The sequence below is a fragment of the Eptesicus fuscus genome, chromosome 20 (assembly GCF_027574615.1).
Source record: "Eptesicus fuscus isolate TK198812 chromosome 20, DD_ASM_mEF_20220401, whole genome shotgun sequence".
Lineage (NCBI taxonomy): Eukaryota > Metazoa > Chordata > Mammalia > Chiroptera > Vespertilionidae > Eptesicus > Eptesicus fuscus.
The window spans coordinates 21,404,382-21,422,123 of NC_072492.1; the positions used below are offsets into that span (position 1 = coordinate 21,404,382).

The window sequence follows — 17,742 nt, forward strand, 5'->3', positions numbered from 1 at the left end:
GTTCTGCTCTCCAGGCAAAGGCAGGAGCGGGTAGAAGGCAGAGCAGAGACGACCCTAGAGAGGAATGGAGCCCGTTTATGCTTATTCGAGGGGCGAGAAGGGAGACGAATACCGAACACAGGGAAGCTCGTAGTGAACGATGGGGTTTCTTAACACAGGACACGCCTGGCAGAGGCCATGTCTCCTCCATCAGAGGTCTCAGCTTTGTGCCGCTGTTGGTCCTCATTTCTTGGATTACTGGTCTTGTCACTGGACATTCATACAAACCGTTTCCCGTGAAATATGTGGTAGTTTTTTCCTAATCCTTCAAAGGAAATGAGCCCACTTGATTTCATTGCTGGTGCCCTTGACAACTGGCAGGCAGAGGTGAGGGCAGAGCCCGGGCCACTCCTGCGTGGCTCGCGTGCGCCAGCTGTCTTGGTGATGACCCTCCAGGTTGGGTTAAGGCAGCCACAGCAGATCACATGGAAAGTTATAACCATGATGGCTCGTGCCCTCTGACAGTGTGTATTCCTAGGATAGAGAAAAGCACAGCACAAACCTGTGGGCATTCTTGTTGACTGAGCAGCTATGACTACTTAATAAGCATTTATTTGGCCATGGCCGTGAGCCAGACACCTCAGGAACCACAGCTTCCTCTCCCAGCTTGCTCAGAATCTCAGCAGGGCAAGGCATCTCAATGTCATTGAAAAACAAGTGTCCAAGTGCCCATCAGGAGATGAGTGGATAAGAAAGCTGTAGTACATTTACACAATGCAATACTCCTCAGCCATAAAAAAGAAGGACATTTTACCTTTTGCAACAGCATAGATGGACCTGGAGAGTAGGATGCTAAGTGAAATAAGCCAGTCAGCGAAAGACAAGTACCCTGCGATTTCACTTATATGTGGAATCTAATGAATAAAATAAACTAACAAACAAAATAGAAACAGACTCATAGATTCAGAGAACAGATTGACAGCTGTCAGAGGGGAGGGGCATTGGGGGGCTGGGTGACAAAGGTGAGGGGATTAAGCAAAAACAACAAAACATACCTCATAGACATGGACAACGGTATGCTGATTACCAGAGGGAAAGATGGGTGGGGGAGGTAGAAGAGGGTAAATGGGGGGGATACATAGTGATGGAAGGAGACTTGACTTGGGGTGGTAAACACACAATACAATGTATCAATGATGTATTATAAAATGGTACCCCTGAAATCTATATAATTTTATTAACCAATGTTACCCCAATAAATTCAATATAACACATAAATAAATAAATAAATAAATAAATAAATAAATAAATAAATAAATACATGTGTCTTGGAGTCAGACTGGCTGCGTTTGAATGCTGACTCTGCCATGTCTGAGAAACCTTGGGCAAGTGACCCCAGTTCTCCGGTGCTCTGGATAAAGTTTATGTCACCCCAAATCCACGTCGCTTCAGATGTCCCTTGTTCTCAGCCACTTGTTTTGCTTCCAACTCAGTTGGGCCCATGGAGGCTCTGGCCTCCTCACTGGCTGCGCAGAGAGGTTGGATAGGGGAGTTAACACCCCATGGGTCTGACTTGGAGCAATAAGATATAGGAGACCAGAAGAAGCCAGTCAGGACGCTGGTTGCCCGTCCTGCCCACAGGTGGAGGTCATCTGTGGCTTCTCCCGATCAGCTGTGCCGGTCATGGCCAGCCCAGTTATGCATCTCCATGGACCTGCCTCCCTTGCTATCCTACCCTTCCTTCTCCTTCATCCGTGCTTCCCTGGGCTTGCGCTCCTCAATCATCAAGTGTTAGCCAAATTGAGTTAAGGAGATGTCTCTCACAGGATCGCTGGCAGGATTCAATGAGATCCTGTGTATGAAGCACCTAGCCTAGAGTGGCACAGTGTAGGTACTCAATAAACAGGAAAAGTACCGTTATCAATAATTCAAACAGGATGATGAGAGTTACTATTCTGGGGGTGTCTGATCTATGCCTGACATTTAATCATTTTATTTATAGCATGATTGACAGCAATGACATGTAAAGATGGGGAATAAGACTAAGTGCATCTTTTAATGACAAATACGAGGAAAGAGCTGCTTTTAGCTTGTCTGGGAGTCTTGTCTAATCATTAAAAAGGAAGAAGATGTTTCAGATTTGGTACATGGATAGAGTTTCGTAGGTTGGGCTGATGATAGTAATGCCCTAGAGATCAGTTCATCACAGTAAAAGTTTCGGGAGGACCAGCACAAGGTAAAGGGCGGTCTTTTCCCCTTTTGATGTTATATTAAACAGAATAGCAGAAGGTAAGAAAGGCCCCTGGGTGAAGAATTTAACTTAAAAATAAGCTGTATTTTCTTAGTCACATTGTGGAGCTTGCCATGACATAAGCTCAACAATTTTGCTGTTAAACCATTTTGCTTAAAAAAAACACACACACTTGTATTAAAAGTTGCAGTTACCTAAGCAGAACACATTTTGAGGAAATGAGAATAATAGTTAACATTTATTGAAAACTTACTACTGTCAGGTGCTATGCTAAGCTCCTTACAGCTATCTCATTTCATTCTTCTGAAACCCCAAAGGTGCCAAGTCATCTTGGATCCCTGACAAGTCCAAATAAAGAAGCTGAGAAATCTGTGAGAATTGGCCAAAAGTGAGGGAAGCTTTTTTATTATTAGAAAAGTGGTAAGCTAGAAGTGCTACTGAAAGGTAGAGCAATTAGAATGTAATTTTGAAAGTGCTGCTGACAGTCAGTCGTTTCTCTGGGCAGGCACAGCTGACAGTTGCCTTAAGACAGAGGTTCCCTCATTGTGCCCTAAGGACCCTGAGGGAAGGACCAAAGTCCAGGGGAGGGGGTGATAGGTGGGGCTACAGGCTGCCCACCTCTGATTTCAGTAGATAAATATGTGTTCAAGCATAGCTTAATGGATTTCCATACGAAGTGTTATTGGAACACAAGTTCCACAGCTTTCAGTGTTTGAAATGATGGGTGGCACGGTAGTCCACTTGATCAACATGAATATTGGCTAGCCTGAGCATTCACCAACCCCTGGTCCAGGCAGTGATGTCACTGCACATGCCCAGGGCAAGGCGAATGCACGCAAAGGGCTGGATCTGCTTTGGGGCTAGACTGCCTCCTATAGTCCACCCCCGTATCTGTTCTAATTCTCTCCAGGGCCCCATGACCTATTGCATACATCAAGACCACATCCCTCAGCCACCTTTTGTACACAGGTGTGACTCTATGCCTAGGTCTGGCCAATGGGGTGTAAGCAGAAGGCTCCTGCAAGCTGCTTCCTTCCCCCACCCCCTTCATCCTGCTTCTAAGGACACTGGAACAGTGGCCAGGGCCCATGCGGGACCACGAGGACAAGGATGGGGCCCTCAGGGTGATGAAGCAGGAAGCCAGAGGCTGCTTGACCCCTGAGGACTGGGGGAGCCAGTGTCCATCCTATTTCAACTTCTAGGTAGTGTTTTCTGCTCCTGTCAGCCAACTGAATTCTAACCCAATCTCATTTTTAGATTAGAAAGAGGTTCCTAATCAATGTGGTATCCTCTCTCTCTTTTTTAAAAAAAAAATATATATTTCATTGATTTTTTTACAGAGAGGAAGGGAAAGGGATAGAGAATTAGAAATATCGATGAGAGAGAAACATCGATCAGCTGCCTCCTGCACACTCCCTACTGGGTATGTGCCCGCAACCAAGGTACATGCCCTTGACTGGAATCGAACCTGGGACCCTTGAGTCCGCAGGCCGACGCTCTATCCACTGAGCCAAACTGGTCAGGGCTCCTCTCTCTCTTTGGATGGTGAAGAAAAAGACATCTCCATTCTTTCCCTCTCTGTCACAGGGACTCTCCAGGGCTTTTTGCAGCATGAAAACTCCGCCTCTCAGGAGGAATTGTAACATGCCCTCAGGCACTCTTTCTGGGTACCACTGAACCAGGAAGAAGGATGCCAAGATACTGTTGCCCTTTGCTCTTCCCTCAGCTGGGCTTTCTCTGCTTCCTGTGGTTTTGCCCACGGACATGCTTAAGCCTCCACTTTCTCTGCCCTTGACACACTCTCCCTTGTCTTCCTAGATCCCATTTCTGTGCCACCTCCTCCAAGAATCCTTCCCAGTGCCCTGAAGCAATCCCCCATGTGTTTCTTTATAGTTTTATTGTAGCATGTAGGAAGACAGTGTAGCTTTCTGTTTACTTATAGTTGTCATCTGGTGGTATTTATGGAGTGCCTAATACATGCCAGGCTGTGTGCTGGTTGCTGATAGGCATTGATGAACAAAACACATGATCTGTGCCCTGTCCTCATGGAGTTTATAGTCTGGAGAGAAAGACAATCGATAAAAATGTAATTAAAAATTGTGATCTTGCCCTGGCTGGTGTTGCTAAATGGTTGGAGCGTTGGCCTGTGCATGGAAGGATCTGAGATTCAATTCCCGGTCAAGGGCACGTACCTGGGTTGCAGGTTCAATCCCCAGCCTCCAGTCAGGGCTCATGTGGGAGGCAACCACTTGATGTGTTTCTCTCATTTTGATGTTTCTTTCTCTCTCCCTCCCTCCTTTCCTTTAACTCTATCTAAAACCAATGAAAAATATCCTCAGATGAGATTTAACGCAAAAAAAATTGTGATAGATTTTTTGAGGGTAAAGGGGATGGGATTCTGTGAGGAAGAAGAGCCAGCTTGGGGAGGGATGCTTGCATCACCTCGATGGAAGAGCAACGCAGCTTCTCTCTGGTGGAGTAGTATCACCCAGAGCACCAGCAGTGAAGAGCCAGGTGGAGGTCGCAGGCAGGTGTGGGCTTTTCCCTGGCTGCCCACTTCTTCTGAGCTGGTTCACTCTGGGCCAGTTTAATCTCTCTAAGCCTGAGAGGTGCTGGCACCTGTCTCATTAAGTCCAACACATAGCAGTGCCTGGCACCTAGCGGTGCTCAATCAGTGTGCTCTCTTGTTATTTTTGAGTGTCTGTCACCCATCTAGAATATGGATGTTTTGAGGGCAGATTCTTCACTTACTCCTTTTTTTTTTTTTTGCATCCTGGGCGTAGGATATGTAGTTGGCATCCCCAGAAGTCATTTGAATAATAATAGCCAGCATACTGGACCCTCCTTTGTGCCAAGCACTGTTCCTAGCACTCCATGGGCATTAATTCATTAAACACTTGTAACAATTCTGTGAGGCTCGTGCTACTGTTACCCCCAAGTTGACTGATGAAGAACCTGAGACCCAGAGATCAAGCAAGTTGCTCAGGTTCACACAGGAAGCAGGTGGAGGAACAGGGGTTCAATCCTAAGCAGCCTGGTTCCAGAACCAGTATGTCATGTTGCCTCTGCAGTGGAAGAAAGAATTCTACCCATCATTTTAAAGAAATGTAGCCTCCATTGGTCCACGTCCTAATTACCTTACAGGCTCTCAAAAGAAATACTAATTTGAGAAATGCATTCCCCAAATTATAAATTATGTAATAATCATCTCCACGCTCTCTTGTTAACTGTGGGTGAGTGAAGAAGTGAAACAAATAGAATTAAATTATTTACCTCTCGGTTGTCATTAACAGGATTCTCCTGGGGGCTTCAGGTTACATGGCATGTGTGTCTGAGCAGCAAGACACCTCTTCCCAATTCATCCACCACACCCTCTCCTCATCCACCTCCCTAACCTCCCTCCCTCCCTCTGCCGCCCGAAGCCTGTGGGCTCCACACCCTACGCTCTGTGCTTCCTGCCTCTGGCGCCTTCTCTCTTATTAAAACACCTTCACCCGAAGGCATCTTGGAGATGAGAAGTGTGCCTGCCAACTCACCCTGGGAAGCCAAAATGCTTAAATTGCTTCTTTGATTTTCAAAAAAGTGTATGTTCTTTGGAATGGAGAATGGCTTCACCTTGTCCTTGTGGGCCTGCTGTTCTGGGATATTTTGTTAAAAACCACGGGAGAGGATAATGCCTTACATGCCCACAGCTGCTCTTGTTACAGAAATTGTAATAAACTGCCAAGAGTGCAGGCACCACCGCTGTTCTCTTGATTAATGTTTTCCAAGGTGTGGGGAATACATCTGTCTTTAGCTGCCATCCCTAGTATCCAGAGATGGAAGGTGGGCATCGTGGAAGATTGTCGGTGAGACAAGGCATAGTCAATCCCCAATGGCCATGCTCCCCAGGCTCCCATTCAATGGTTGCTCTTTTCTGTGCCTCACAGTGGATCCTGAGCTGAGGATCCTGAGCTAAGGGAACAAGCAGGGGCCATCAGGTGAGCAGTGGGGACAAGGAGGGGAGAAATGTGGGGCTAGGACTAAAATGACCAAGAACATTTCACTAGAGAATTTCACAACCGAGGAAGTGAATAAGTATTCGTTGAGGTCCTACTAGGTGTTTAACTCTGGGTTAAGCTTTAAGCAAAGGACGGTATATTAAAATCTGAAGGCCTAGCTTGGCTGGCGTGGCTCAGTGGTTGAGCATGGACCTATGAACCAGGAGGTCAGAGTTTGACCCCTGGTGAGGGCACATGCCTGGGTTGCAGGCTCGATCCCCAGTAGGGGGTGTGCAGGAGGCAGCCTATTGATGATTCTCTCTCATCATTGATGTTTCTATCTCTTTCCTTCTACCTTCCTCTCTGAAATCAATAAAAATATTTTTTTTAGAAAAATAAAATAAAATCCGAAGGCCTGGTTTCCATTGCTAGTTCCGAGCATTCACTTAAGACAGTGGTCGGCAAACTCCTTAGTCAACAGAGCCAAATATCAACAGTACAACGATTGAAATTTCTTTTGAGAGCCAAATTTTTTAAACTTAAACTTCTTCTAACGCCACTTCTTCAAAATAGACTTGCCCAGGCCGTAGTATTTTTGGAAGAGCCACACTCAAGGGGCCAAAGAGCCGCATGTGGCTCGTGAGCCGCAGTTTGCTGACCACTGACTTAAGACAATGGGACTCTCTGAGACTCATTATTTATTCTGTGAAATCGAATGATAGATAATGTTTCTTATATAGGATGGGGCAAGAGCAGGTTTACTGTTGTGAGTATGTGAAACACAGAGTTGATTCGTGTATTAGTATTTATTAATTAGTGTATTATTTCCCGTATGGACAACTGTAAACCTACTTTTGCCCCACCCTATAGTTAGCCTGGTGTGTGTGGCTGCTAGTACTTGTTACCCATTTAAGCCAACTTTGGTAAATCAGAAACCGGGAAGGATACAGTGGTATGTATCAAGGAACCTAAGGACCGGAAGTATTGCGAGTCTCTCAGGGTCCTGGACTCAGGAACTCAGATAATATTAGGAATGGAGTCTGCAATACTTTATGGCCTCATCCTTTTATCTCTTCCCCATCTCTGTGTTTTTTTTTCTGTGTATTTGCTTAATTCATCTCTCTCTTTCTCCTTCACAATGCACATTGTAGAAAATCGATATTCCCATATAGACCAATGTGCCCTTGGCCCATGGGTCTATAATCATCGTAAGTCTAAAACTTACTGGAATTTTTGAGTCTGAATTACAAATACCAAAAGAAAGAGAATCTGGTTGGCCTAGCTTTGGTCAGGGGATTGGACAAGACCCAGTGAAGCTGTGGAGCCAGCGACTATGAGAAGTGAGCATGGGCAGGCTTTCTAAGTGGAGGTGCCAGTGATGGAAAGAAGAACTGAACACTGGGCTGCTGTAAGGAGTAAACAGAATAATGGGACATTTCTCAGTACAGCCTATGAGAACCCAGTGAGCACTAGCGAAATCTATTGCAAAGGAAGCTTAAAATTCAATGTGAGGGGCGAAACAGATGCATGCACAAGGTGTCTAACACGGTGCCTGCTGTACTGAGTAGGTGTTATTTTCATGTCTTACACTCAAGTCTGCAATACAGTGTGCCTGGCTGATGATCAATGTCCAATAAATGCTTGTTGAATTGAGCAGAATGAGAAGGATAACATGGAGCAAGAACCTACAATCAAAGACTGTGGAATGAAGCTCTACATTAGGGCACACTTAGTCATTCGGGGGCACCATGAAGTGGTTAGTTGACTGTAGTACTTGGTAGAGGGTTCATGGAAGAGACAGATTTCCACATTGCCTTGAAGATATACAATCTGGGAAGGCATCAGAAGAAAGAAAATAATTCTAGACAAAAGAACAATATGAATGGAGACTGAGAGCAGAGCTGAGATGTGCCTGGTAGAGAGGAGTGCCAACTGGAAGAATGAGTGACAGGTCACAGTGGGAAGCAAAATTGGATGGCAGAGAGAGGTCATTTTCAGAGACCACTGAGAGACAGGCAGAGATGATCAAATGGGAGGAGAAAGGGGCTTCTTAAAGCAATTGCCAAGTGAGACTGCCAGCCCCTCCCTTTCCCAGTTCTGCTTAGCTGCAGGGTGTAATCCTGCCCAGTCCTTGTGTCAGAGAAAACCAGTTCTCAAGAAGCCCCCTCTTATCAGGAAGAGAGGCTGGAGCCAGTCTTGCTGTCTGAGCTGCAATATTCCGGTGTCCACTGAGCTATAGACCTCATCTCATCCGTCTTTGTGCTTTGAGGGAAGAAAACAGGGCCCCTGTTTCTGGGATTCCTGATTTTTCCTCTATTCCCACACCCTGATTCCTAGCCTGTTGTGTTGAGAATCGGATTCTCTGCCTTACCTTAGCCAGACCCCTCCCCCAGGGACCAGATCTTAGATCTATGCACCAAACCCTTGGTAGGGGCTGCTATATCCTAGACAGAATCTAAGGCCAAGAGAACATCTTCCAGCTGATTAAAAGGAGACTTTGCTCAAGGGATCAGACATTACTGAATACCAGTCAGGCCAGTGGTGCCCCCAGTCACTCTGTCCATGACCCCAAATGACCTTCCTGTCCTCAACAACCTCCACATTAAGGTCCTAACATGCCTTGAAGCTAAGACCACAGATATATTCCCATCTACATGATGCAAAGTCCTAGAGAAATGTAGAGTGTCCTGCAAGGTACCTGCATTCCAGTAGCTCCATAGCACAATGTGAATGGACCAATAGTCTCAAGAGCGATTAAGTGGTGTACCGTTTTGCCAACATCATATTCTAATATACTCCCATGTGTTTCTTGAACATGCCGTGAGGAAAGAGTTTTTGTGCCTCTTCCTTGAGCTTATTAAAATACGAACAAGTTTCATACAAGTAGAGAAGGACGCCTGGTCAGCCTCAGAACTACCTCCACTAAGTAGCTCATCATGTTAGGGGAGAAATACTTGGTCAGCGTTGATGGGAGGCCTTCACTTGATTGGGTGAACTTTTTAGGTATCATAGGTCTCCTGGTTGGGAAGGCATCCCAGGCCCCTGACAAGGGAGTAGATCTTAGCCTAGTGTCATCGTCTTTTAGGAACATCAGCTTGTGACAACCCTCCCACACCTGTCCTGGGTCATTGCCCCATGTGTCTGATGGGAGACTAGCTTCTTTCCCTGCCCCAGCTGGGTGGGGACAGGATTCAGGGTACATCTATGACAACTGCCTTTCTTCTATTTATGGTTGAGGATGATGGGTGGTTGACAGAATCCTGTATCTATGAGTTCACACCCCACATTAGCATTTCCCTCTCATCCGTGTCTCTCCTTCACATAGTATCTGCCCTCACACATATCATGTGCACCGAGCACTCCTTATCTATGTCAGCACCATCTCTGCAGCAAGGAGCAGAGGATGAGCTTTGATGCAGGGAGAACCTCAGATGGGTAGATGGATAGCTCTAGCCTCTAGTCTGAGTGACTGGAAGGGACAGCACCTTCTGAATGCCCTGGTCCGTGGTGTTGTAGAGTCTCCCCTGCATGAGTGCCAGTGCCAGCTCCACCACTTAATAGGTAGGAGGACATTTACCTTCAAGGGCGTCTTGGTTTCCACTCCAAAAGTGAGGAATGAGAATAGTTACCCCCTGATGAAAAAAAAAATCTCTTAAAACTAGACAGCTCAAGGAAATTGCCTGGTACATGGAACTGCTTAATATATAGCTAGCTGTTTCCATCCCCATCAGGAACATCTGTACCCAGTGATGGGACGCTAAGCCTAGGATGGGGTGTGCACATTTGGGACAATTGCTCTGTCTGAAATTTTCTATTCAACCTAAGATTCTCTACCCAACTGGAGACTTCAAGACGGCTTCCACCAGCTCCCAAGGAAAGAGCATTCCTTAGCGATGGCTGCTGCCTTTCGACTTCCTCGGCATTCCTGCCTGTGAGGACGGTGTTCTGATGAAGTGCCGAGGCCCGGAGAAGCCGCAGTAGCACAGCTCCTAAATCCCTTTGGGAAGAAGTCTCCATAGTAACTAAGCCCAGAAGGGTAGTGTGGCTTTTGCATCTGATAGCCTCTGTGCCGAGGCCTCTCCGAAGGCTGTGAAGTGTTCCTCGGGTGGTTCTCACTCACCGCAGGACGGCATGCCACAGGTTCCGAAGGCACTGCTCATCAGCCCCAACGTGAGCGGGTGTGGAAAAGGCCGAATGAATGTGCTGTCTCCTTACTCTCGCTGCCCACAGCTCTCCTCTTCCTTAGACCAGTGGTTCTCAGTCTTGGCTTCATGGTGGGGAGTTTTAGAAACCACCGGTGCTGCCACTGTGCCTCAGAACTGTTGAGTCAGAATCTCTGGAGATGGAGCCCAGGGAACTATAGTATTTTTAAAGCTCCCCAGATGATTCCAAAGAACAGGCAGGATGGAGAACCACAGCTTAACACCAGTGCTTCTCACATTTTAATTCACATACAAATCACGGAGAGATCTTGTTAAATTGCAGATCCTGATTGAATAGGTCTGGGTTGAGGCCAGAGACTGTGCATTTCTGAGGTACGGCAGCTGCTGGTCTAGGAGCACACCTGCGTAGCAAGGCTCTGCAGCCTTCCTCGTCATCACAGCTGTACTGACTTAAACCCCCCTGCAGACCCAGCCCTGGACTCCTTTCTCAGGACCAGCGGTGAGCAGGAGAAGCCTGCTCAGCTTGACTCCCCTCCTAAGCTCCGGGTCACCCCTGGCTGTGACTCTCGCCCATCGGCAGCAGGTGTTCTGGAAATTGGAATCTCATCTCATGTTCATACCCCTGGTTGTATAATTCAACTTTCTATTCTGAGATGTCATCATCTACCCAGACCCATAGAACACTGGGGAGCAAATATAAAAACCCTCCCATGTTTAAGCAAACTAGGGAATTCTGGGCTAACCGCATTTGAAATTTGAATGGGCCTTTTTACCCCAGGATCCATCAGATACACAAATGTGTGTTCTGAAATCGCAAGCACGCAACGCTTTCCAACCTTATTTGACTACAAAATACTTAATAACATTTCATAGACCCGATGAGATAGAAAACCCATTTTGGAAAATGCTACTTTAGATTTATTTCTACAGACTGAAGATAGCATGGGGATAGATCAGCACGGAGCCGGCGGTTGGAATTTTCCATCAGTGTGCAAGAAAAGGAGAGCTCTCCATGGACCCTCATAAATTGTCCAGGTGTCGGCAGCCATGAGAGGGAAAGACAGGGCCTGAGAAAAAGATGGTCAAAGGTGCTAATTTTCCATGATTTTGAGAAACATGGGGGGTCATTTATATGGCTGCTGGAAAGGAATACATTGCTGCTGCAGTGTTTATGGCACCGAGGAGAAAGGCTGAGACTAAAATAGTCTTGCCAAGTCAAAGGTCTCAGGAGACAGACCAATGAAACGGATACTGCTCTGTCAAAGACGTCATTTCCTCTCCATGTTTATTATTTTTGAAATAGAAAAGTTTCCTGGACTTGGGGGGGGGGTGCAGGCAGGGAAGAAGGCTGTCTATGGGCAAACACCCATGCCCCATGTGGCAGGACACTTGCTGTGCTATTTGTTTCTTCATGTGGGTTTGACACCGACCTTCTGGAAAATCAGTGAATTTGTGGGAAATGGCAGCATCTTAACAGTTCTGGATGAACATCTGCTCTTATATTCTTTTCTTTGAAAAAATTGGGGTCTTAATGTTTTCCCCCTAAAACTTAGGTTTCTAGTGAACTCTGGCCAGTGTTTGGGAACCTGTTATCTACAGATAGAAAGCCTGGATGACGATTATCTTTGTGTCAACTGCTGGAGCCCCCGCTTACTCACAAGACAGAGGCTGGATGACCCTGGTACCTGCCCTAGCCCTGCACAGGCTGCACATGTCTGGGTCCAGCCATACCTGCTGGCACAGAGCCGTGAGATCGGGACTCGATATATCATCCCTGCTCCGCACCTTGCTCATGTGGACACTCTTTGTAACTTTGACCTCTACTTTAAAGCAGAGACAACTTCACCGTGAGGAGCCAGTGGCATTAGCCAAGTGGGAAGGAGTGCATCTCAGCATGCCCTCTCCTTCCCTTGAGCTTGTAAACTGGATTCTGTGCTGTTACGCTGAATTTCCGTTCCTTTCGGGTGCTGTGTTGGTTAAGGCTTAGTAGCACTCAATAGAAACAAGTCTGGGTGGTGGAAAGGAAACGGATTTATGACTAGGTCTTAGGTGGCTTACAAAAGAATTGATGGGGTTGAAGGAACAAGGTAAACTCTCAGTAACAATTCAGTCACGCCTCCTGCGGCAGTAGATCTGCCCCACCTCTCCCTGCACAACCTGGATTCCAGTTTAGGTCAAGTACAGTGCATCTGATTGCGCGAACCTCCATCACAGCCAGATCCTAGGCACAAGTGAGGCAGGGAGGTGCCGTTGAAGGTTTCCTAGTGCCTGTGGTGCCGAAAGACACGCAAAGAAAGTGGGAACCGTAGCAGAGTGAGCGCATCCACGATCCCCGTCACTGGAGTGACAGAGCATAGTCACAATATCATTGTCATTAAACGACTGAGGAAACCTATTATAACTGGTTGGCAAACATAGCACTACTGATTGAAAATGCAGTACAGCTGACTGGAACTCAGCTGCCACGATGATTTTGCAAAATCCCAGACCCAGGTCAATGTCACCACACCTCCATTCCCCAATATCCATATTTGCTGCACCATCAACATTCTAGCCCACTAGAACTCTGGTAAGGGGACTCTGGGGACGAGCCTGTTCAGGCTCCTCATTTCAAGGAGCCTATCACATACTTCACTAGCTCTTCATTTTCAGACCTGTCTTCCCAGCTGAGCTGTGGGTTTGCAGGGACGGTGGCTTAGTCATTTATACATCCCCAGTGCCAAGCTCGATCCCAGGCTTAGGGTGGGTGCTGGGTAATCAAAGAAGGGAGGGAGAAGGAGGGATGGAGGAAGGAAGCGGAGGCCCGCATTGGAGGTCAGACACCCTATCTCTGTGTAATGTCTTCCCTTTCCAGGAGGGAAGGATAAACAGCCACAGTGATGAAACTTCTGAAGGGAGTGTCCCTTTTACAGAGCCTTCTTTCTGTGGCTCCTGTTGGTGGTGCCATCCCAGAGATGTATGCCAAGTTCAGAGGGAGGCAGGCGAGGAGAGGCATGAGTGAGCCAGAGGGAGGGAGGAGTTGATGGTGAAAAAGAGAATCCTCCAAAAACAAAAACACAAAAAACAGAGACTGTGTAGAGACTGAAGTACAAGGCCAGGGACTCTGGCAGCCAGAGAGAGGAGGAAAGAGCGCAGCAGGGCAGAGGAACAAATGGGCAGGCGTGGTCCTGGTGGCACACCTGAGGAAGGAGGCCACTCTCAGCTGGATTCTTTCTGAGTTTGTTGGAGCCTAATGCATAAAAGAGGAATCTTAATCCAAAGAAACCAGCCCCCAGGACCAGGAACGAGGGGGCTGTGAGCCAGTCTCCCTGTCTCTTGAGCTTGCTTTGTGCTATCTCCTGCTGTTTGTAGCCCAGCCTGGTTAAGGGGCCAAGTATGGTGCTCACAGGTGGAAATGTGCAGCCTGCTGCCTGGGAGTCTGCTGTGGCTCAGAGCTCAACCTACAAGACAGTGAAATGGCTAAATGATCAGCCCATCCTCTTTCCTTGTGGGCTGCCTTGCACCTCACTTGGTATGTATAAAGCTGTCTGTTAGCGGATCTTTATTGCACTTTGGGAGGGAAATTGAAAATAGACCAATCATTGCTGTTCTGAGGTTAAGTACTTTTCACTAGGCTGATGGGAAACCTAATAGAAAATTTTTTTTTTTCATTTGTCATGAGTCAAAATAATACAGTGAGTATTTAGATTTTTATTCCCACCCCACCAGTAACACATACTACACAGTAGGGCATTCATTTTAATGAGCACGTACAGGCTCAGAGTGTTTGGAGGGCACATGGATGGGGGTATTTGCTATATATATATATATATATATATATATATATATATATATATTCTTATAACTACACTAGAGGCCCGATGCATGAAGATTCATGCAAGAATGGGCCTTCCTTCCCCTGGCTGCCAGCACCACCTTCGCTCTGGCCGGAGCCGCCTTTTCCTTTGGCCCGGAGCCACCTTTCCGCCTTCCCATGCTGCCCAGATCCCCGGAGTCGCTGGGGTGGTGTGGAACGCTCAGTTCCTACGTATGCAAATTAACCCACCAGCTTTGTTGGGTTAATTTGCATACTCCTGATTGGCTGGTGGTCATCATGTCAATTAGCATGTTACTCTTTTATTAGTGTAGATGCTCTGTGGGAGTGTGTGGGGGGGTGTGTCTCAGGAGAGACTCTCTGGAATACTATCCAGAACAAGAAATAATAACTTCTCTTCACTGTTGTTTCCAGGAGATTCCATCAGGGGGATGAGTGGTAGTGGCTGCCTTCCTCCCCAGGTCTGACTGGCTGGTGAATACACACTGGCTCTCCCCCCTGCCCCCCATTCTTGACGAATGTACATGGCTACTTATCAATGTGTGATGAGGATGGAGGGGAGGAACTAACTTTGCCCATGTCTGCTATGTGCTGACTAACATGTGTTACCGAGGTTAACTCTCTGAGATGCATGATGACCCTGGGAGAAAGGCATTGCCATGCTTGTGTGGCCATTGAAGGAATTAGGCTCCCAGAAGTTAAGGTAGGGTACTCTCACCCCATCAAGTAGAACTCATTCAGTCACCTGTAAAGACTGCCTTGTACAGTCGTACTGGTTGTGCGCGCCCAACCGCAAAGGGCTCCGTTCATGTAGACACTCTGAACTTTTGAAGTTCTTAACCTGCACAGTTTATGATTATAATGATTGCTGGGAGCAGGGAACCAGGAAGTACAATCCTGTATACGTAACATGAAGACATCTATGCAAAAAGTGCATATTACAGAGGATCATTGTGATTGAATTTTAAACACAAGTTTCAGGATTTGAAATTTGCGTGACACATTCTCTTACATATGTGATGCTGGTCTTCCAGGCCCTCTCAGGCTTCAGCAGAGGGGATCCGCACGGTCACATCCCCAGCCTTGTCCTCTGACTTGTGGCTTTTTGCTATAGGCTCTGACTGTCACTCTTGCATCACTGGGATGTCCGGCCTCCCCTCTGCTTTGCCCATTTCCAATCCTGCCATCTCTTGGCTCATTTCTCCACACTGGCATGGCTGTCCCACCTTCCCGAGGCTCACTCTGAGTCCACCCCTTCTTTCAGCTTCATTACTCCCACCTCGGTGCCGACAGCTGGCAGCAGGCTCGCCCCATTATGTGCCGAGTTAGGGCGCACCGAGGTTAAATACTTGGATGGTGCTGCCTCTGCCGAAAACTTCTACATCTTCTCTTTGGGGAGTTTCTTCAGAGCGTTGACCTAGCATCCTGTCATTTCTTCAAACCAGAGACTCTTTCCCTTTGGGGAATGACTATGAATTTGGGAAACCAACAAGTCATTGGAGGAAGGTGTTAACGTGGTATCTTGGATTGGACCTTGAAGCAGAAAGAGGACACTATAGAAAAATGATGAAATTCAAATGGTGTAATAGTACTGTACTAATGTTAATTTCCTGGTTTTAATAACTGTACTGTGGTTATGTATATTGTTAAGATTAAAGGAAGCTGGATGAAGAGAATACATAAATCATTTTTTAATTGATTTTTTAGAGAGAGAGAGGAAGGGGGTGGAGAGAGAGAAAGAAGAAGGGGAAGAGAGAGAGAGATTCGTTGCTCCACTTAATTTATGCATTCATTGGTTGCTTCTTGTATGTGCCCTGACCAGAGATCGAACCTGCAACCTTGGCATATTGGTATGATGCTCTAACCCAGGCGTCCTCAAACTATGGCCCGCGGGCCACATGCGGGTGTTTTTGCCGTTTTGTTTTTTTACTTCAAAATAAGATATGTGCAGTGTGCATAGGAATTTGTTCACAGTTTTTTTTTTTAAACTATAGTCCGGCCCTCCAACGGTCTGAGGGACAGTGAACTGGCCCCCTGTTTAAAAAGTTTGAGGTCCCCTGCTCTAACCAACTGAGCTACCCGACCTGGGCCTCTCTATACTATTTTTGTAGCTTCTCTGTAAGACTAAAATTATTTCAAATAAAAAGTCAAAACAACAAAAAGAAACAAACCAGTAAATGGGGGCAGGGCACCCCACCCAGAGAGAAACTTAAATTAAATCTTATTTGGAATCCATTTGCCTGCTGGTATCTTGTCTAGTTGCAGGGAAAATATATCACCATCTTATTAACCGAGAGCACTTTGCTGTCACTGACTCCTACAGTTTGAGTATTACTAGTACATGTTACCATAACTGTCCCCATAACCTATATTCATCATCCATTGGCTGTCCCTACCATGATGCCCCTGGTGTGAATCCACTCCCAAATGCCCATTCTCACTCTCAGACTTGTTGTCACAGTTACTGTGATTATCCACCAGACAGACCCCTTTCCTCCCAGAAGTCCTCCCCCAACTGCATCTCCAAGGATAGGCTCCCCCTCCCATGGGCTCCAGCCCTATCAGACTTCAGCCCAGTCCTCCAGCTAGGAGACAACAGCTGTGAAATCAGAATTTCAGATGCACTCGAGCAAAAGCCATGTTGCTGGAAGTAATGCGTAGCTTTCCAAGGAGATCAACTATTTTGAAATGCAACACCCTTTGCCACATATGGGTCCATTCATTGCAAATGCCGTTTTACCACTTTACAGCCAACCTTTTGTGTGTTGAGACTGGCTTCAAACTTGATTTCCAGCAAAAGTCAATATGAACCAATTAAAGAGAGCTGGATAAGGATACATTTTCTCTAATTCAAAATCACTTGTTAAATACCACGGTGGAGCAGACCTATACCACATAATGGTAGCACCGAGATGATTAAGAGATGGTCTTTGTCCTTGAACGGTGCAAAGTACGGTGGGGTGAGATGCTCCAATACAAAATTTAATGTGAAAAGGAGAGGGAGGGAGAGAGAGGCTCTTGGGCAAATCCATCTCTTTTTCTGGAGCAGCAAAAGGGCATTTGACAGAGGCTGTGCAGAATAGCAATGAATTGGGAAGGAGGAAATGGTCTCTGAGTGTTTCCCATCTTGACATTTAATATTGGAATAGCAGCTCACGTTACTCTCCAAAGTCCCTTCTTTGCAATGTCCGTCTGCTGGCCAAACACACAGATAACCTGCTAAGTGACAAAATCCCTTTAACGCGGTATGAGGTTGACTCCCCAGTGTTACTGCCCATATGTGTTATCTGGGGAGCATTAGTAGAACTTTATAATCCCAAAGCCCCCCTACTGCATCCCAAGATTCCAATTCAATAGGACCAAGGATTGACTTCTTAATGTCTGGTGCATTTCAAGCAAGGACGACCTTTAATAGCCCTTTAACAAGGAGGGCATGCATTGCTATGGGCGCTTGCAGAGAGCAGAACAGAATAAGCAAGAGTGTGGGGCAGGGCTACCAGTTGCACAACCCCAGGGGGCTTCCGTCACAGGAATACAATGTGAGTGTCACCTTCT

General features: G+C 46.6%; 1 protein-coding gene and 1 long non-coding RNA gene across 2 annotated transcripts in view; both read left to right on the forward strand.

Moving 5' to 3' along the window:
* Nucleotides 1–17,742, forward strand: part of ASIC2 (acid sensing ion channel subunit 2) — an 838,890-nt gene that overhangs the window by 173,367 nt on the left and 647,781 nt on the right. The gene's annotated exons all lie outside the window — the stretch shown is intronic.
* Nucleotides 1–17,742, forward strand: part of LOC114233816 (uncharacterized) — a 117,856-nt gene that overhangs the window by 87,007 nt on the left and 13,107 nt on the right. The gene's annotated exons all lie outside the window — the stretch shown is intronic.